This window comes from Ochlerotatus camptorhynchus, unplaced genomic scaffold, assembly GCF_037179485.1.
Source record: "Ochlerotatus camptorhynchus isolate MF236.1 unplaced genomic scaffold, CSIRO-AGI_Acam_v1.1 ptg000014l, whole genome shotgun sequence".
In the NCBI taxonomy this organism is placed as follows: domain Eukaryota; kingdom Metazoa; phylum Arthropoda; class Insecta; order Diptera; family Culicidae; genus Ochlerotatus; species Ochlerotatus camptorhynchus.
In genome coordinates, this window is record NW_027040506.1 from 4791516 (window position 1) to 4812018 (window position 20503).

The 20503-nt window shown below is 39.1% G+C and overlaps 1 protein-coding gene across 1 annotated transcript in view; it reads right to left on the reverse strand.

Annotated features, from left to right (window-relative positions):
* bowl (brother of odd with entrails limited) overlaps positions 1-17973 on the reverse strand; it is a 158592-nt gene extending 140619 nt beyond the window's left edge. The window contains exon 1 of the mRNA XM_065222213.1: positions 16701-17973. The gene's annotated coding sequence lies outside the window, so the exon portion shown is untranslated. The remainder of the gene's footprint in view (positions 1-16700) is intronic.
* Positions 17974-20503: the final 2530 nt, after the last annotated feature.

The following is a 20503-nucleotide window of genomic DNA, read 5'->3' on the forward strand; positions in this document are numbered from 1 at the left end:
GTGGGACTCACGATTTGCCATTCCGTGGTAAAGAAACCCATACCGGAATTTTTGAAGACCTGATTCAGTTCAGAGCAGAATCAGGAGACGCGGATCTGGATGATCATCTTTCTCATGCAAAGAAAAACGTTACTTATCTCTCGCCACACATCCAAAACCAGCTCATTTCCATCTGTGGTGACGTCGTCCGTGATGAGCTAATCGGAGATGTACAACAGGCTGCGGCATACAGCATTCTGGCTGACGAATCTTGCGATATTTCTGGGAAAGAGCAGTTGTCGGTTGGTGTTCGTTTTTTTGATATGAAAAAAAATGAAATCCGTGAAGAATTTTTAGGATTCGTTGAGCTAGATGCAATGGACGCTCATACGATTGCTACCAGTATTGCCAAATTCATCGAAAGCACTGGTCTGGACCCTGAGAAATGTGTGGGCCAGGGTTATGACGGGTGTTCAACGATGGCTGGGAAAGACAATGGCGTACAAAAACGTTTGAGAGAACAATTTCCGAAAGCTATATTCGTGCACTGTGCCAGTCATAAGCTTAATCTTGTGGTCAATGACTTGAACCAAGTGTCGCAAGTTCGGAACACAGTAGGCACGGTGAAGGATATCATCAATTTTTTTAAGGAATCCACGATTCGCAGGAAATACATTCCGAACATTCCCAGCCTCTGTGAGACTCGCTGGTCTCAGAAATACAAAAGCATTTCAGCTTTTAACCTGCATATCGATGCCATAATTGAAGCTCTTGAAAAGCTTTCACAGGAAGGCAACAGCGCTACTCGCAAAACCGCTTATCAGCTTTATAGCGCTGTTGCAAGACCAGAATTCGTGTTTTGTTTGAAGGTGATTGCAAAATACTCTGCATTGATTGAGCCAGTAGTAAATAATATGCAGTCAAAATCAGTGGATATGCTGAAATGCAAAAGACACGTACAGAATATTATCTGCATTATTAGAAGCCATCGTGAAAAATCCGATAATGTGACCGAAAAACTTTTGGCAGAAGCGTGTCTTACAGCTGAGAAAGCAAATATTCAAATGACTCAACCAAGAACCACGCAGCGACAAAAACACAGGGCAAACCCACCAGCATCCTCAGATAAGGAATATTGGAACCGAGCATTGATGATTCCTTACCTCGATTCCCTTATTATGTCGTTGGAAACACGGTTCGGTGAAGATAATACTCCTGCTTATTCATTATCGCTGTTGCATCCTGCAAACATGTTGAAACTGACATTTGAGGACTTCGAGCGCGAAACCAAGTCTTTCGTAAATTTTTATGATATTGAACATTTTTCTGGAGAGGCGGAGTTGTGGTACCAGCATTACATCAGCATGAACTCAGAAGGCAAAAACATCGAAGAGCTTGATCTTATAGATCTTCTTGCTGAAGCCCATCCATTCTTCCCTGCCACTGCGAAAGCAATCAAAATTGCACTCGCCCAACCATGCACAACATGCACCATCGAACGTTCGTTCAGCACATTGCGTCGGGTGAAAACCTGGCTGAGGTCCACAATGGCTGAACAGCGTTTGAATGCTCTTTGCTTGCTGAGTGTTCATCGTCAGATGATAAAAAAAGATCGTTCAAAATTTGAGGAACTAGCGCTGGAGAGATTCTCTGAAGATAAGAGAAGAATGATTCTGAAATAAGTATATTTTACGAAGCGTTGTATTGTACTAATAATATAATATTTTATCACTATCAAATATACCAACAATTCCCTAAAATAGTAAAATGTTTCTTTTCAAGACCGCCAAAACTCGGAAATAAAAATATTTTTTTTAGTTATTTCTAGTTTTAATTGTTCATTGTGGTGACAAATCTTATGAAATCCAAATTAAGGTAAATCAAGGTAAAAATAAGTGATGGTCATTTAAGTTGTTTCCAATATTTTAACTTCAGAAATTGCAATGTGAATTATGAATTTTCAACCTTCAAACTGGTCATTGGTTCAGTTCTGCAACAAAAAAGGTAGGTTTAATTCATAGTTGAGATGCTAATTTCAAATAACAGACTAAAGTGGTCATTTTTATACGATAGATGAGGAGATGAAAGTCTAGAATGGATAGTTCCGTTAGAGTACGGCAGTATGAAAATTGTATATAGAAAGAGAAAGCGAGCAAGGAACATTGAGAAGGTACGAATCGGTCGTCATCTATTTTTGCTAAGCTCCTACATTGAAGAGGGATGGTGATGGGTTATCGGCCCCACTACCACCGCTGGCAAAAATAGAACGAAGACTGATTTGCTCATATACCTACGCCGTGGTGAAACAGTTCTATCGATTTGTACCCGCACTTAAGCTGCAAAAATAGAACGAATTTGTAAACCATGTTCTTCCAAATTCGAGATTTTTTTTTAATTTTCCCACGATCCCCAATTAAAAAACGGAAAGAGTTACGGATTATCAATCAATTAAAAGAACTAAATGATCAACATATTTGTTCCGTCCACTAGCGGTCCTACGTCAAGCTTCCGTTCGTGCCCCTAGCAATAGACCCTTGTACTTTTTTAAAATAATTTTCACTTTCTGCTTGGGAAAATTCAGCTTCGGTTAAATGATGATTGACTTAGTAGTCCGTCCGGTATAATAGTATTTGATATAATGGCGTTCAGCTAATCGGGGTCTGACATAATTCTCCAAATATAGTTTTTTTTTGACCCCCCCCCCCCTAATTTGAATCCTGGCTACGCCCATGTAACAACTGATTGTAGCACTCATTGTAGCACGGTAACTAGTCCGATAGCTGTGAGCTTTCATAACTATTGGACTTGATCAAGCTTAATAACCTCTGATTTTCATCAGCAAATCGCTGTATGAAGGGCCAAACACGAATGTATGGATTGATAGACAATTCGCCTATTCATTTCCTTGGGACAGTTAAGAGTCTCCTTCCAACAACTTGATCAGCCAATTGGTCAGAAAACGAGCCATCCCACAGGAAGATGCCTCAATGAATAGGGAGAAGAGCTCGCCATTTATCCACGAAATGTTAGCAACAGGGAGTTGACATCTTCACTCTTCCCATTCAAATCGTTTCAATTGGGTTCCCTGATGGTTTCTCCTCATATCGAATTTTTGATATATAGTAATATGAAATATAATAATCAGATAATCAGAAGCACAACGTCTACAAAAATATGCGAGTCGATTGAAATCTGCCGAAAATTAATGAGGGCTAAGTTTATTTCCGAAAGTATTTTTTTTTTTCAAGATATGATATCCTTCTAAATAAATATAACAAATTCCTGAAAGCATTATTTGTTACTGAACTAGGCAATTTCTTCGTCCTCCTCTAGGACTAAATGTCAATGAAAGGAACCTCTTGGAGAAATTGTTAATTTTTGAAACTCTTTGAATTCATTCCTTTGGCGGAGGCCACCTCCTTACTAGGGAGCTGTGTTCAGAGCTCTAGCTGTAGCACTAGCCCCATAACGTGGGTCGATCGCCTATTCGTGGTACGTTACGGGATGTAAGATCTACTTCCAATCCCTAGTTCTGACTACTTCAAACTAGGAGAACAGGATTTTTCAGCCATCAAAGGAACACACCTTAGTTCTTGTTACTTTTTATGCCTTGTTGATAGTGACAAGACTAAGCTTTGTCCATCGAGGATGATCTTGAAACAAGGAAAAAATTAGTAAGTTAGTCTTGATCTATGTGATTCCTAATCTTCTATGGGTTGTTCTTTAGTTTGAAGTGCATGGTTATTATCGGTGTCATTGCTTAATTTTGTTGCTAAGGAATCCAATTTTGACTGACAAAGGGGCGCGCATTTGGAGAGTGCTCTCACTCTTCGAAGGGTATACATAGCAGGGCCTTTCAATTAGAATCGATTCTTTGCAATGAAGGCAAGAATGACAACTGCATGAAAACCGAATACTTCATCATTTCTCAATAGTGATGGAGTAATACGACATACACTAAACTAAAGACACGGGATATACTCCAAAAGATTTATATTAAATAACTACCCAATAACTAACAATTTTGATTTTATGAGGGTTCTTCAGACCATGATTTAGATTTGTAGCATGCTTTAAAACCTCGATAAAACTTGCAAAGGTACTAAGGTGTGACCTTCTTGACCACTAGTCTTGCGAATAAATGGATAACATCTCATCGAATTAGTCAACAATCCCATGAGGCGAACCAGCCCACGGTTGAAATTGACTAACGAATTGAAAGATAAGACTGGTATAGACCTAATATAAAGCTTGGGAGCACCACATTAACCGATTATCAACCATACATTGAATAAAGGTGGATTTGATTGTCACGAATGACCTAAAATGCGTTTTAATTGCCTGTAATGCAAAAACAAAAGAAAAACAAAGGTGAATAGGCTCATTAATGTGGGTTGTCACAAGTCCAAAGCTCAGACGAATAAAATGGCAAAAACTAAAGTTCTCAAAGAAAAAGTCTAGCAGAGCCCTAGATCAGAAAATCCAAGAGTAAATCCCCGAAAAAAAATTCTGTTTCTGTTTTCCTAATTCAACTCTATAAATATCTTGTAGACATGCTCTGAAACAACTTCAATCCAATTAGATCTATTTCATGTAGGTAAGATCAAGATGAAGACAAAAATAAAAAATATAAACAAAACATATCTGCCTTGATTTGTAGCATTGAACACGTGTTGCATTTGCGTTTCTTTACACCGTAGGAATGAATTTCCCAAATCACAATCAGAGATCCCATAAATCAAAAGATTGAAAATTTTCCCCTGACAAACGTCAATCTTTTATCGAAATTCCAATCACGAACCACTGCTCATAATTCCCAGTTGAAGGACAGCTAAGCAGGAACTGTCAAACTTTACGAATCGGCCACCCGAAGCTTGGAAACAAACGGGCACACAATTTCCCAGCGCAGAGCCAAAGCTGTCATAAAAACCGAAATTATGGACACCACAAAATTTCTGAGGCTGACAATAAAACGAGCTAAATTAAATTATTTATTGTCCCCTCTGCTGATCATCCAAGCCTGATGACGACGGCGACGGTGGACGACGTGATTTCTCATGATAGCCTCGTGATTTCCGAAGCCTTGCTGCGTAAAGTAAGTGATTCGATCTCACACACACTCGTCTTCTATTAAGTATAGTTTATGGTTCGATCAGTGCTCTATAGTCCTTTTTCATCGATCTAGCCAATAAAAATGAGCTTTCTGATTTTTTTTATGGTTCAGGAGATTAATCAAGACTGATTGGTAAAATGCCTTGAAGAAAAACTTTTTTGGTTGCTTTTCTGATTTGTGATTTGGTATGTTTGATGTTTATCTGAGACATATGGAAAGTCTAATTTCATTCAACCAGGCTATTGTTGCCTGTTTTTAATTTAATGCCATTGTTTATAGCAAAAGATGGCCAAGTTGATTAAAAAGCGTCTCATCAATCGTTGCCGGAAAATTTCCTTTCAGCGAACCCCATGCTCTCATGAATTATTTGTGTCCAATTTATGATACAACCAATTACAAATTGCCATTTTGTACAACCGGTATCAGCTCATCAGAAAAACACTGGTAGCCACGGTCCAAGACTAAAAGGTGCCACATCAACTCGCACCCATACAGAGTCGGAAGCTGAAACTAAATCGACCATCACCATCGGCCGTCCATTGAATTACCATCAAAAAGCAATAATTCAAAAATTTTGAGGTTGTACACTACACTCGAAGCAGTCCAATCCCATCTTCTTCAACAGCCGAAGCTGTTTCCAAATCCCACACTCAACTAAAGAAGCACACAACGGTAATCCACCTTAGGCACCGAGAAATCCGTCGTCAGCAGAAGCAGCCGGCAGCCAACAGCCATCGAGTTTGACAAACGTGCTCCACGAGTTTACGCCCACCGGATTTCGTGGCCGTTCGTTTCGGAGCTTTTCGCAGAGCAGACTTTTCGCTCGCTGACTGGGTGGGTGCCTGTGACTGTTGGTGCACTGACAAGATCGCGAGATGAAAGCGGACTCTAAACGATTATGGTGCGTAAAAAAATATTAGCGGAGATGGGGGAAAAATGGGCAGGTATATACTTGTTCGGTCGGAAATTGCTATTGCTATCTTATATTATGACAATCAGGACATTTAGTGATATTTTTAAACTATAAAATTACGCAAAAATAATCAATAAATTGCATCACCATCGTTAAAACGCGTTCTAATGTATTTTTTACAATGGTGAACTTAATGATTTTACGAGCAAAAAGTGTAAACACTAAATAACTGGTACCCATTTTCTGCAGGACTTCAGCAATAAATTCACGTCTTAAGAACATTTAAAAATATACTGACTGATGCATGAAATATTTCTTCTAATTTATAGGTTTGATATGGATCATTCATGCATAACTAACAAGTTGAAATTTTACAAAGTTTATAAGCTATAAGTAATTGCCATGAAAGTAATATATAATTTTTTTAGTGTTGCAAACTTTTTCAAATGCAATGCCTGTATTTGAAACATGCTATTCAGCCCCTGATAAATTACTGTAAGCTAATTAACTAGCAAATAACAATCTAAAATTTTTATACCACCTTACGATTAAAGGTTAATTTTACCCCAGTGCTGGTCCGTTTTACTCCCACCTGCAAAAGGAAATTCCCCAAGAAAGTGTTTTTGGTCTTAATTTAAACATGTAGAATATTTAAGCAATTTCAAAGTTGATATCTGAATTTGGTATCAAATCTCATAAGTTAAACTAACATTATGTCTAACTAGATACCCAGAAGACACTTATTTTCAAAATAAACAATAAGAATCTCTTTAAAATGCCCCCACCACCCCTACTGAAGCGGATGGCATCGTGTACCTACCAAGTCTTCCTTGATCGCAATTTATGGCACCCCCAGACCATCTGGTATGGTGGTAGTGGCACTTGAAACTGATTTGTGCATTTCACTAGCAGGGTGATGGACTAAACGGAAAGGCGAGCTGTCGGAATTGCATCGGTTGTAGACAAAAACTATATTCAAGACAACAGCTTTAATAACAGCTTTAATGAACTTGATTACAAATGAGATCTAGGGGTAATCATTGAAGACCTTGAAACAAAAAACAAATTTGTTAACACTCTCTAGCCTGTAATAATAGACATTTTAGGATATATTTTTTTTTTCGAGATATTCTGCAAATAAAAAATCTTGTGATCCTAGATTTATAACATATAAAATAAGCTCATTGGCGAGATGGCGGTCTAAGCCAGGGAAAAGAGGAGCAGCAAAAAAAAATAGGCTCATGACCAGTTCCAGGACCAATAGGATAAAAAACTTTTGAAATAGGACTCGACCTTCTCCGATGTGCATGTAACTTGTTATGTTATGGGCAATCATTCACATTTTTGTAAAAATCTGCCGATTTTCATTATTTTTAAATATTCCAAAAGTTAGTATTTTTTATGAGCAAAAAAATAAATTAAAAGTTGATGATATACTATTGAGATATTTAAGTTTTTTATATACCGTGTATATTTTCCAGAAATACTTTATTTTCTAAACAACTTTGTCTCAGACTTCATTTCGATCAGAAGAAAAATCAAACGTATGATACCTAAAGTTGAATTCCCGACACATAGCTTGAACCGGTTCATTATGCCCGTGGTTTGTTATCCTAAAATAAAGTCTTAAAAATTATCTCGATCTTTTAAGAACACTGGCGTGTTCAGATTGACCTGTCCAAGAATTTAGCAGCTTAGCAACAAACAAAGCTCTGGTGGAGTCTCGTCGTTGTTGAAGCGTTTCCATTCCGAGCAACCTACAGCAATCTTTAAACGGTGGCACGCAGACAGGGCTACGCCAAGAATGATATCTCAACGCAAATTTAAAAAAAAACGGGACTGGATTGCTTTAATCCTGTTGATCCACGTGTGTGCATACGAGCTCCATACGATTTAAGCAGCTTACAGCCCCGTCTGAATTTTTGGCTGACAAAAACGGGATACTGAGAAAATCGGGAAATTTTCTTTTTCAACCATCAACATAATTTTGAAATCAATTTTAACCATTATTTATCCACTATTAATGGAATTACTGATAAATGTTTACTATTCTTACAACAAAGGGTACACCAAACGTCTCGAAAAGTTTGCGTACTTTTCTTTCCTTTATTTTAACGTTGGTCTCTGTTCCGCAATCTAGTGCCAATCACCGACGGACATCGATTGCCATCCATTGACGGCAACGAATGTGTAGGAAGGCAGCTTCCACACCTGCGTAGGATATCGCACCCATTCAACACACATGGGCCGGGACCAACGGCTTTACTTCCCTTCCGAAGGAAGACGTGACCAGAGATTTTTATGCCTCAGAAAAATCCCACCGACCTCGGCTGGGATTGAACCCAAACCCATCGGGGTGTTAGAAAGCAGTCACGCTTACTACTACACCACCGGCGCCAGCTAAGTTTGCGTACCTCCATATGTCAGCATCAACGTAAATACACTAGCCAGGAGCTGTCTCTTGCTACTGCTTGGTCCCGAGATGTTCGGTATGATTCTGACTACCGCGTTGATGGCCTTCGTTGCCTTCTCGTACGCATATTCTACGTGGCTATTGAAGCCAAACGGTCGTCGACCATCACTCCCAGGCATTTCAACACGCACTTCTATGAAGAGTTTTGAGTGGGTTGGTTTAAATTCCGTTATAATTGCTTATCTTTTGACAGATACGCGTATTTCGTCTACTACTTGCAGACTCCATCTGTGCCAAGTACTCAACACCACTTGGCACTGATGAAGTCTGCATGTAGTAGACGAAATACGCGTATCTGTCAAAAGAAAAGCAATTATAACGGAATTCAAAGAAATAAACCAACCCACTCAAAGCTCTTCATAAAGGGATTCCGTTAAGTGGTTCGACAAATTTAAAGGATTGACGCAATTCTAGTTTATTGCGTGCTCCCCAACGGTAATTACTGGCTTTAAAGTTAAGTGCTTCGAGAAAAGTCCTTCCACGATGACTTTCAGCACATTTCAGCGAGCATGACTTGACATCTGATCTTCGTCATCACGACACGATGTGCGTCGTTGGCAGCAGCGTCTTGACCCAGCTCCAGTTGACAGTTTGACTTGCTCTGCTTTATCTCTCGTTTAAGCTGGGTTTAGACCAGGCAAGTCAAATGATGAGTTGAATTCAATTGACTCGAAAAGTTGAGCCTGGTTCAACTTTTTTCAATTCAAGTGAGTTGATCAAGTCAGTTGAATGGCATGGTTTACACGTTCAATTCGCGCTCTAGTCAGTTGAATTCAATTGACTTGCCCTGTCTAAGCCCACCTTAATGTGCTCGGAACATTCCTCTACGTTTCTCTCTGTCTGCTTCTGTTCTTGCTTTTTGAACACGTGTTCTGGCTCTGAGACAACTAGCGCGGAGGGTGCTAATTGCCTCGTTGCAGCAGTAAGCTGGAGGCCGTCTGTTATTTAGCTTCAGTTTCCTCGGCATGGCCGTGTCACATGCTCTCCCTAACGATTCTGTCAACTTGTCTTCCACTTCAGGTCGCAAGTTCTCGTCCTCTGTACTGCCACAGGATTCCGTTGGCCGATGCCATATCGGATTGTTTGATGGTCACTATGGGTATATCCTTCACACACTCTCCAATTCATGTTTTCTACGAGCGACGGACTGCAGTCCGCATAAAGTGACGTCGATAATGGATTCCTGGCCATCTCTGCGAAAAGTGCTGGTGGTGCCTTTATTGAACAGCCTAATTTTCAGCTTCCAGCAGAATGTGCCCTCTTGCGTTGGTACATCTGTTTCCCCACTCCACTGCCTAAGCATTGAAGTCTCCTCCGATGACTACTACCGGTCTTCGTCCGATCAACTCTTCGGTGAGTCCAATCAGCGTCTCGTGGAACTGCTCCATCGTCCATCGGGTGCGGTAGCAACTGCATATGAATATTCCGTTAATTTTGGCAATCACGAAACCTTCTTCTTGAATGAGGTATCTGCCCATAACTTGTATTGCAGCCATCCCAGCTCTATCCGCCACCTACTTACTTTTATCGGGAGAAACTCGATACAGCTGTGCAGTGTCGCATTAATTGCCGGTACCTCTGTTATTGTTGCGACAAAACAATTTAGTACCATTTGGAGCGAAATCCTCGAGAATTCATGCTTAAAAACCAAAAAAAAAAAATCAGCAAAATCTTCAGGCTGACAAAATCGGGAAAAAAAAAGCTGCGAAAATCCGGAGTAGACAAAATCGGGGAAGCACTGTAGAGCGTAATACAGTGATCGAAGGCAGTAGGGATCTCGAAAACGGTTGATAGCTCTTTTTATAAACCCCCCCTGTTACCTTTGACAATAATGCTAATCTCTGAATGAGCAGAACTCCGAGATACTTCACCACACTAACTCTCTCGATCGGGGAACCGCAAATCTCATAAATCCAGTTAATTGGAGATTACTTTCGTGTAAAGTAGATGACACTACACTTTTGTACGTTGATTGTCAGTTGATTCACGGAACACCAGCTCTCAAATAGTTTAATTAACGTCTGTAGTTCCCGGAAATCCTCAATGGATTTGACGATAATAAAGATCGTAAGTTCATTCGCATATCCCTATATCCCGGTGGTATGAGTAGGCAAACATCGTTGAAAACTATTGAGAACAGTAATGGTCCTAGATTACTTCCTTGGGGAACGCCTGAACTGTTAGAAAATATGTAGGACTGCGATGATCCAAGCTTGACAGTGAGTCGTCTGTTCACCAAATAGGACTCCAGCCCACCAGTGAAGAGTGAAAAGCTCCTAGTCGACTGATCTTAGCCAGCAGTAGATGATGATCTACACGGTTAAAAGCTGCTTTGAGGTTTGTGTAGACTGTGTCAATTTAAGCTCCATTCTCATTAACCTTTATGCAATACGACGCAAACTATACTAGATTAGTGTCGATTGACCTTCCTTTGAAAAATCCATGCTGACCAGATGAAAGGATCGATTTTACTGCATCAAAAAGCACACCGCCCATTAGGATTTCAAAAAGTTTGGAGCTAGCACATAATGAGGTGATACCACGATAATTAGTGACATCACACTTGTCCCCTTTTTGTGGATAGGGAACATTATGGATTCTTTCCACAGTTCTGGAAACTTTGCCTGTGACTTATTTATAATAATTGTCAACGGAGCAACAATGGAGTTAGCGCACCTCTTCAGTACAATTGAAAGAATTCAATCAGGTCCAGCAACTGGAGAAGATGTCAGTTTCTGAATAGCATCAAGGACGTTTTGTTCCGTGAAAGTTCTCAATGCCTGGCTCACCATATGATCTGAGACGGGTTAACTTTTGGATACGCTGAATAAGTGGTTTGCAAAAAGGTTGCAAATGTCTTCAAGGCAATCAGCAACTTCGGCACCAAGTTTTGAGTTTTTTGTTCATAAAAGACCAAAAGGTTTTGGGGCTGTGCTTAAGATCATCATCGCTGCATCTCCTTAGAGCGGCCGTTCTTCTACGATTTAACTCATGAAGATGACGATTAGACCATGCATCGAAATCCGTTTTGTAGAAATTGAACTCCAAGTCATCTGGGGGATCGGCGTAATTCACAGGAAGGAGCAGATTGGCAACGAGAGCTGGATGGAACAAATCAGTTTCAACCAGAGGTTCAGCAACCTCTAACATGGTACTCTTTGAGACAGTTTCTGCATTGGTAAAAATAATATCCAAGATACGGTTTCTGAATATGGAAAAATGCTAGAAGACTATGAACGCATAACACACAATTATGCAAAGTGTTATGCAAATCGGAGAAGATAAAGTTTTTCGATCCGTCATTTAGCATGGAACTGCTCTGATAACAAACCTTTACATCAATCTAATACTGAGAATAATGCTCTAAATGATGGATTTTGAAAATTTTTCAAGACCTCAGATTTTGCCCTAAACAAATGTCAAGACGTTGAGATTTTCAGAGTTCTAAAAACTGAACGATTGTGATTAAGGAATTTTGCCGAAAATAAGAATTTTTGAGGAGAATTTAAAAAGAATCAAATTGGACTTAACCCAAAGCCTTATAGGTATTGCAACAGATGGCACATTTGCACTGATAGTGAAATCGAAAAAAAAATAATAATGTATTACGACTAGAAATGTATGCACAGATATTAATATATTTTCTCACTACATATTTCTTATTCATTACATTTTGAAAAACATTGCTTTGCAACCAACAAATAACACATTTACACACATTTCCTTTGGTTTTTACTATAATTTTTCCGTGAGCTCGGTAGGTAGATAGTGCCCTAGACAGAAGTGCTTGATTGATATAAAAACAAACGCTATATAACTGTCATGTAGTGGTACATAGCTCAAACTCGGTGTTTTGCCACCTGGGCAGTATTGTGAGCTACTAGCAGGGATGGAAAATCATTTACATTCATTTCGTGCATTCATTTACATTCATTTGCCTCTAACTTTTTTCATCAACAGAATACCGTAAAATGATGTGTAAAGCTTTTGTAGCTTTTGATATGGACTACAACTTTTGTTGATAGCTATAATCTGTATCTCTTACGCATGACGAAATAGAGCTGACAGAACATGTTATTGTTTTTCAGTGAATGCAATTTACATTCACTGAAAAAAAAAATGGTGGGTTCTTATCGCTCTGATTCATCAAGCATTAGAGATAAGGATTTGAGTTGTGTACAAAATATTTAACTAATATCAAAGCCTACAAAGCCTTGCAACATTATTTTATGGAATTCTGAGGATAAAAAAAGTTAGAGGCAAATAAATGTAAATGAATGCACGAAATGAATGTAAATGATTTTCCATCCCTGACTACTAGCTCTTCCTTTAGGAAAATAACACAAGTGAGTAAAGGTTACGTCCGACATGCTAAGGATGTTTTCAAAAAGAACTGGGAAGATCATCTCCTTAGGACCCTGAAGATTGCAAGGTCCTGAGGTGAATTCCAAGGGATTTCTGTGGAAAAGAAAGGAAGTTCTGAATTGAAATCCTATGTGGTTCTGAGGAAAATTTGATAGCAATTGGCAGGAGAATAGCAGGTGAATTTAAAGGAGAATTCCAATAAATCTGATCAGGGTTCCAAAAGAGTTATAAGCAGAATTTTAAAAGTATTAAGAGGATAATTAACTTTCCTAATGCATTAGGAAAAATTTACTCAGTGTTACTTTTCAAATTACTAGATTCCTGTTCCCGGTTACTTTTCAAGTTCCTAGATATTTTACGATTTTCCAAGTTTTCCCGGTTTTCTGGTCACCCTACTCAAGTAACATAACAAGTTTTATTAAGTTTTTGAAGCATTCTACAAGTTTTTTTTTAATTCTTTACTAAGGAAATATTTAGCTCATGGCTACTTCATCTCCGATCTACAAGTCTAATTCATGGTCTACAGAACCCTCACAAAACCATAATTGTTAATTGGGTGGTATTAATATAACCTAGCGAAATTTTGTGACAATCACCTACGCTAGGAGGCAACTCCACACCTGGACGTTAGATATCAAACCCATCAACACATGGATCGGGACCAACGGCTTTGATTCACTTCCGATGACATACGTGACCAGAGATTTTACACCTTAGAAGATTCTAACAACCCAGACCCATTGGGGTGAGAATCAGTTACAAGTTATAACTGTAGGGAACAAAAATGAATGATGAGCTGACTGGCATAAATAGCCGTATTTAGCATGAACTTATAACACTCAAAAAATTCCAGACGTCTTCATCACGTGTCTCACACTTATTGTGAAACACATCCATGTCATCTTATGATGTGAACCATGCCTCAACACTATTGGTTCGAATTGTGACACACTTGAAGTCTAGTGCCTCACATGGTGATATCAATAGCTTTACACATAATAGTTCAATGTTGTAGAATATTCTACGTTATTGACTTTTACTTTTGCGACTCCAAAATTGAATCGGCAAATATATAAATAAAGCTGCCAGAGGTCAGAGCATACACATGCCTTTTATTTTAATGGGTCTGATTCGGGAATTGATCCTGGACTGTTGGGGTGTGCTTCTGCCGTTGTCTTCGTTTGATCTCACTGGGTCACGGTTGTTCTCATATATGAGGCTGGTAGATAAGGATGAAGTCACAACTCATGTTTTCGATGTTTACCTTGCAGAACAAACAATTCACATCGCATTGAAATGAAAAATAATTCAAATTCATCTGTTTTGAACAGTAGTGTGATTCAGTGTGCAATACACTTAAATTGATAGAGAAAGATTATCAACAAATCAACGTGTAGAACACATTGAACCATGTTGAAAAACACTTAAAATAAATGAATTTTTTAAATGTTATTTTCTTTTAATTTGCATTCAAATTTTAAATTTTAAATTTTTTTTTTATAATACGTATTTGCATTATAACGCGTGTTAGTTTAATTTTTCTTGTTTTTAGCAAGGTTTATACCAGGCCTGCCCAACCTTTTTAATATTTTTAAATGGCTGTATATTTGTTTGATGAACATGTTTTAAGTTGCATTTTGATAATTTCTCATTCATTCTGGGCCAAAACTCATAATGATGAAAAAATTTGGACTAGAGTTATATCATTACTGAGATCCAGAGACCACGTTGGGCAGCGCTGGTTGATACGTTTACGATGCGCTTTGTGAAACCCATATTAAATTTATAAATTAAAAACCACCTAGCGTTTTAATATTTGTATGACAAAGAACATCGCATGTCAACTTCGACGTCTAGTGTAGTAAACTCCTTCGTTTTTATTTGCTACATCTAGATCCACACATAAAACTGGATTCAAATGGCAGCAACACTCGCAGAGCTAATTACACATTATTATTAAAGATCAAATTCAACTCTAGCTAAGATTCTTTGAAGATTTTTAATTCTGTTGTGTGATGAGCGCGTAGAATGAAAAAAGATTGCTGAAGATTTTGAAGATTTCCTGTAAAAGGATGGAGCACGATGAGAAGAGATGGATTTAGGAACAAGAAATGTCAAAAGACTGTTCGTAGATGGATTCGATAGCGTGTGCTTTTTAGGAAATATAGATTACCGATGAAGCAACATAATATATTCATAATCGTAGATGGTAATAGTTTTGGGCTGATTCAAATATACCGTCAACCATTTGGTCAATACTTCCTACTGGAACATGCTATATTTTCTTATGCACACTTCTTCTTGGTTGAAAACGAATAACTACTGCAAATCAGCTCATTTTTACGGAATATTGACTGTAGATGTCCATTAAGCTTGTTAATATATTGTTAAAATCTTCAACAAATTAGTGATCCTGCAAAGATAAAATGGAGACATATGCCTCAGATACTTTCACTGACATATCAAACGTCAAAATGTTCATGATGTAGTGCATTTATTTCAAAGGTTTCAATTGAACAATAGCGAAGACATCATATCAAGAAGACTGGCAACTTCGCCGGAATCCAAGCGACAGATACAGTAGCGCTGCACTTGGGTGAAGGTGGAAGCAACACACAAGTCTTTCTTCTGAAGTTGTAATATTTGCTATCAACTTCGTTCGAAGCGTTTCCCATCAAACAATTTGAGTTGATGAACAGCTGAAAAAGCTATTTTTTTAGCTGAAGAAGCTTGTTTTTTCCTAAATAAGCTCTTATTCAACATTCAATGTTTGTTGGGTTACCTTTGAGCCGCAGATGACGCGATGGTTCCTGTTGCATAGCGGTCGTGTGAGAAAACGGAAGAGTTGCCAGTCTTCTTGTTTTGTTGTCTTCGGTAATAGTTTCCACCATCAAATCCGACGCCCTGCCAATGGTCGCTAAACCAGTTTTGCGGTATAAAGATTTTCTAAAAATCACCGATTTCTCTTCAAACTTTGCTTTTAGTGGTGAGAAAATTTCTACATTTTGTTTTTTTTTAGCAAAAGAGATATTATGTAGAAATAAACTATCGGAAAAATTGCACCATTGCTGATATTTTCAATTAAAAGTCAATTTCGTCATACATCTCAAGTGAATTTTCCACCAGCCCATTCGTATGGATACAATTATAAAAGCGTAGGTTACTCCCCAACAAACATTGAAAGTTGAATAAGAGCTTATTCAGGCAAAATTATGCTTCTTCAGCTAAAAAATAGCGTATTCAGCTATTAACCAGCTCAAATTATTTGTTGCGTCATGCGCTGAGTGACCTACCCTTTTACAAATTTCTCCATACGAATGAATAAAAGTGACTTACAACGGAGTAAAAGTGACTCCCTCTCTGAGCTAGTTTAGTTTTCAGTGTAGATTGAAGTCTGCTCGTCCTCTGGTGGTGAGTGCTGTCAGAACCAGCATGAAACACCAAATTTAGATACCCAGAAAGTTCTCTAGACATTGAACCTTTTAGTCGTGCTCAGGAAGATCACACTGGTAATTGACTCAAAGTTTTCTGAAGTTATGCTCAAAATGCCCTGGAGTTGGATTAAGTAGACCGTTTGTTTTGCATGTAACATTTGCTCGAAGTCTTGATTGGAATGATTTGATCGATTATAATGTTTACCTGTGGTCGTTCCCGTAGTACAAGATTCAGCTACTTATGAGGTTCAAATACGACGTCGGTCACGTTCATACACTAAGCATGAATGTCAACAAAGATTAGATTTCCAAGTCACCGTCTTGGCCTTGCTACAATGAATGTCAAACAATGCGTTCCCTTTTCTGCATACAATACCCACATTCCATTACTTCAAATCAGTTTAATTAAAACTAGATCGTTACCTTTCTCTATCCGCTGCAGCCTGACTTGTCTCTCAGACTTAAATATCTCCGTCGTTCGCAGTCTGTCCCTGCAATCACGTCTGCTGTCACTGAGCTGTGTCACCGTGCTGCATTTAGTCCAAATATGGCTTGCAGAGGCACACACATACACGCGCGGGCCACACCGGTGAGCGCGGTGCAGCTCAATTACTTTAGCAAACAACACTCCTCGGGACGGTGGCTGGGGCTGCGACACACCACACACTCTGCTAAACAGCTAAAACAACACCTTCCACCGATTACCTCCCGTTTTGGCACGTAATCCAATAATTGTAATCCAAATTGGGGATGATTTAATTTCAATTTCCAGCCGACTGATCCTTTATTTTATGCGCCGGTTTTCGGTATCACCTCGTGCCTGATTTCATTTCTTTTTTTTTTATTCGCTCATTCGCGCAACTTCACGACGCGGACTTTTTCTGTTTTATGCTTATTTGTTTTAAATTTATCACTGCACTGCGTCGTTTTCCCAGCGAATTGACGCGCTTTTTACGAGTGTATTTCACAATCACCAGTTTGCGCCGGGTCCCATTTAACCTTTAATCCTTTCCAACTCGATTAACCACACTCCGCCGGGCAGCACATTTTAGCAGCTTTGCTCTGCTTGGAGCGATGACCACAAAATTCGATAAAATTTTATTGCGGTTAAGCTCTGGCGTTTTTCGGTCACTTTTGGAGGATACTTAAAAAAAATACTCTTTTTCTTTGTTGTTTTTTTTTTTGCACCGCACAAACCGCAAATGCACTGGTTCAACGTGCGTGCTCTTCTGCGCTCCTTGCGAGCTTCCTTAACCTCGATACAAGCGCCGCCACTACCAATCTTCAATCGACATAATCTCCGATAAACTTTTTTTTTTCGCAAAAACAACTTAAACGGCAACAACAGCAGCCTCCATCTTGACTTTCCCACCAACCGTGGATCGGTTCACAACCACTTGTTCCATCCCCCTTTCGGTAGGTGTACTCAATCACTCTTCAAAGACACTTTAAGCGAAATCGCATCGCTCCCGAAATCTCCGCGCAAACATCACATCTCTCCGGCACTAGAAAACAATATTCCTGCCCTCCAATCGCGCATAAAGGGTCACGAAACAAGCAGGGCTTCACATCACCTCGAAAAAGGATCACTCAAAATTAGCACTTCCCGGGACTTGCGCAGAACGTTCGCTTCGAACACGGACGGACACAGGTGCGTCGTTCATGCACGATCAATTCTCTCAGACTGAATCGCCCGCTTCGCCAATTGTACAACAAGTTCATCGGACGAGCTTTCGTTCTCTCACCATCCACCCCACAAAGCGGAGAGAAACCATAAACACTTGTTCTCCCGCGACCATATTGTCCCAGGTGGTATTGGTGCTGCACCGGCCATATTGAACTAGCACATTCAAAGAAAAGCTCCCCCGAACGACCGCCGTAGATCGTGTTACGTTTTGCTACCACCACTACCACCGCTTATGACCCTAAACAAACCTTCCAACCCGCTCGCGATCAGGTTGTGTTGTTAGGAGTCCAGTCCAGATTGCGACCAACACGCGGAGCATAAATTCACACGACTCACGAGAGCCAAGAGAGAACACCTTCCTTCGCTCTTATTGTCTAAACCGCTGCTGCTGTGTTGGGTTGTTGAGATTGTGGAAGAATGTGGAAGACGAACGAGATAAGATCAACACCAGAGAGGAAGCCACGACGACCGACGGAGCGATCAACCAAAGCAAAGAAGCAGAAGGCGAGAATCAAGGAAAAAAAAGCCCAACAAACCAACATAGATATGCGGCGAACGCAGAGAACGAGTCAAGCCGGTTTTTTCGACTTGGTTCTCGCTTGAGACGGCGATCGATCGACAACGACGGCAGCGCGAGTTTTCAGGGTCTACTGTTAAGCTGTTCCGTCCCTTTCGGATTTGGCGTTTGACTAGCAGAGAAAGAACTAAAAGCTTGAAGGAGAAAAAAAGAACGGAACGTCTTAGAAGGGAAAAATGACTCTTTTTGTTTGCGTTAGCTCTCGGAAATGTGAGATGGATAGTTTTTATTTTTTTTTATTTTAATTTTTTTTTATTTTGGAGATTGTGGGCTCCGAGCGGGAATCTGTCCATCATCATCACGACGACCGATCACGTAGGACAGGGTGATGGAGATGATCGGTCGTTGGTGATGGAATGTTCTTGAAGATTGGGATCGGTTTTAAAGTGTGGTGTAGAATTATTAAACAGAGTAAACTCACGCAATGTATGAAATTGAAATGCTTTGTGGTGTGTTTTCTTGTTGTACGCCCTTTAAATATAGAGTAGTTTGGAGAAAATGCTTGACCTCAGTGATGCAATTTAAATACTCCAAAACATGAAGGATGATTCCTTGGACAAAACTAGTTTCATGATTTACTGTATGGAACAATTCAACAGGTTCAATTTTCTGAACATTTATAGCTAGAAAAACGTTTCGCAGAAGAATTCTTGAAACTATCATTTGTCCAAATAGTGAGAAAAAGCTCAATGCTCTAATGAGGCAATGGTTCATTAACTTGATGTCCAATATTGTGAATTTTGCATTACACATTCTACTCCATTTTGTGGTTAAAATAAATAAATGTTTGTATTCACATTAATCCAGTCAGTAAGGTTTTTTTTTTTTTTTCCTTTGGTTTGTTTTTTCCGTCGATCTTGTTTTCCGTGCTGAGCACCAATGCTACCGACGTACCAGGAAGGCAGCTCCCACACCTTGATCCTACCTATCGACCCATCAAACTCATGAAACGGGGACCAACGGCTTTACTTCCCATCCGAAGGCGTGATCAGAGGCGGCGCCGACTGGGATTGAACCCAGGCCTGCTGGGGTGATAGGTAATCACGCTTACCACTACACCACCGGCGCTGTTTATCAGTAAGAATTTACTGGGTTTTGAATTACGGAACTGTTTGGTAAAAGTTTGGAAACCTGTGGAAAATTCAAAAATGAGAAAATTAATTCCTATTTTGTACAGACTTAGCTCTGTAAGCCCCATTTAATGATAGAACATAAAATTTGTCGATTTCATGCATTCCTTACAGATAACGGTCATTCGATTTTTACCGACTTTATCAGCAATTCAAAAACCCAGTAAAAAATACTGACTCCTGTAAAATAATCTTCGTGTGTAGGTTTGAAGCATAACCCATTACTGATGTGCCCCTTTGTTTTGTGTTTCCTATTGTTCTTAAATTAAAATCATTTTCCCATGATTAATTTCGTCTTCACAGCAAACACTTTGTAAATTTACATGTGGCACATTGATGTATTTATTTATTTGTCGTCAATCAGTGTAGACCGGTTTGCAATAGTTGCCTTAAGACCTATTTTTATACAATTTTATCTTTGTTCTATAAATTATAATATGTCATGAAAAAAAAATCTACTAGTTGAAGTTACGTGAAGAACTAAAATATTACTTTAATTGGGTTGTTGTCATTGTAAAGGCCGATGTGAGAAACGTCAAAAATTATTGCTTCCATTCCCGGGCGAATTTTTTTCCTATTTTTTGCAAATAATCGGGATATTTGGGTACACTAATACCACCCAAAATTAAGTAGACTCGTAAACGGAATAAAAAATGATAACTAATGTTTTTTTTATTATGTTCAGATACCTTTTGATACCTTATTTATGATTAAAATACTTATATAGATGCTATGAAACTTACCTGTAATGAGACTTGAACCTGGACATTCTGGAACAACAATGGTCAATGACAAGAACAGGATGGTATTATATGCTTCTAAATGTGCCATT